The sequence below is a fragment of the Ailuropoda melanoleuca genome, chromosome 1 (genome assembly GCF_002007445.2).
Source record: "Ailuropoda melanoleuca isolate Jingjing chromosome 1, ASM200744v2, whole genome shotgun sequence".
Classification (NCBI taxonomy): Eukaryota; Metazoa; Chordata; class Mammalia; order Carnivora; family Ursidae; genus Ailuropoda; species Ailuropoda melanoleuca.
In genome coordinates this window covers 15,230,069-15,231,189 of record NC_048218.1, presented here as the reverse complement: position 1 = coordinate 15,231,189, position 1,121 = coordinate 15,230,069, and the positions used below count along the sequence as shown (strand labels likewise).

The following is a 1,121-nucleotide window of genomic DNA, read 5'->3' as shown; positions in this document are numbered from 1 at the left end:
GGAACATCTCTGAAGTGAATTTCAAAATACGTTTAAATCCACATTGGGGTTCTCCAAGTGGGTAGCTGAATAACCATGTATGTGCCTAGAGGCCTTTCAAGGGGGATGTTGCTGATTGGCACTTTGTAGAATAGGCCACGGGAGTGCACTTGAAAAACAGGCATAATTGCTTTTCCAAGTTTGCACCATAAATAATCATTTTTTAAAAGGTTCCAGTAACTTGCCCACTAGGAAAAAAGAAAAAAAAAAGAAAAGAAAAGAAAGCGGGACAAGGATGCAGTGGTTTTGGTCTAAAATAACCATGTTCGAGGTCATGCTGCCATCTGCAGTCTTCCAGTGTTTTTGCCCAAACACGGGGATTTTGATGACCTCTGCCACACGTGTCTGTTGCATGGAGGGCGAAAAGCTTTGCCAGTACAACAGTAAGAGAACACTTAGACCAACATTTTATCTTTAGTCATGGTCTTCCTTCCCTCCCACCCAGCACCACATTTTTGAGTCTCTTCTGTTTCCTGATCATGCCTACGAACACCAGCAATATGACAGATTAAATGAATTAGTGTGCGGGGCTGCTTGGAAATGCTGTAGAGTTCAGGGTCTGCTCACACTCATGCAAATGTAGTCACACTGCCGACTGTGCTAGGTCACTGGTGTGTGCCAACAGGAGGTGAGGCGCCAAGTCCAGAAGAGCCAATTTTTTTAAAACTCAGGTAAATTGGGGAATTAAAGAATCTAAGGGGAGCACGTATACTAAAACTGGAATGATTCAGAGGGGTTCTGCATGGTCCCTGTGCAAGGAGGAAATGCAAATTCCTGAAGTGTCCCATACTCAAAAAAAAAAAGAATCTCAGGGGATGTGTACTTTGCTGGGGGGCTGTGGTAACAGAAAACTGTCCAGCTCTAGAGGCTAAGAGGTCTAAGATCAAGGTACTAGCAGGGCTGCTTTCTGTTGAGGGCTCTCTCTTGGCTTCTCACTGTGTCCTCACTTGGTCTTTCCTCTACACCTGTCTGTGCCCTAATTTCTTCTTATTAAGGACTCCAGTCATTAGTTTAGGGCCCACCACAATCACCTTATTTAACTTTAATTACTTCTTTAGAGACCCCATCTCCAAATACAGTTC

The 1,121-nt window shown here is 43.9% G+C and overlaps 1 non-coding gene across 1 annotated transcript; it reads left to right on the top strand.

Moving 5' to 3' along the window:
• Positions 1-728: 728 nt before the first annotated feature.
• LOC117795523 lies at positions 729-833 on the top strand. Its single transcript, XR_004619575.1, has one exon. It is a non-coding gene; the product is annotated as a U6 spliceosomal RNA (small nuclear RNA).
• The last annotated feature ends 288 nt before the right edge of the window (positions 834-1,121 follow it).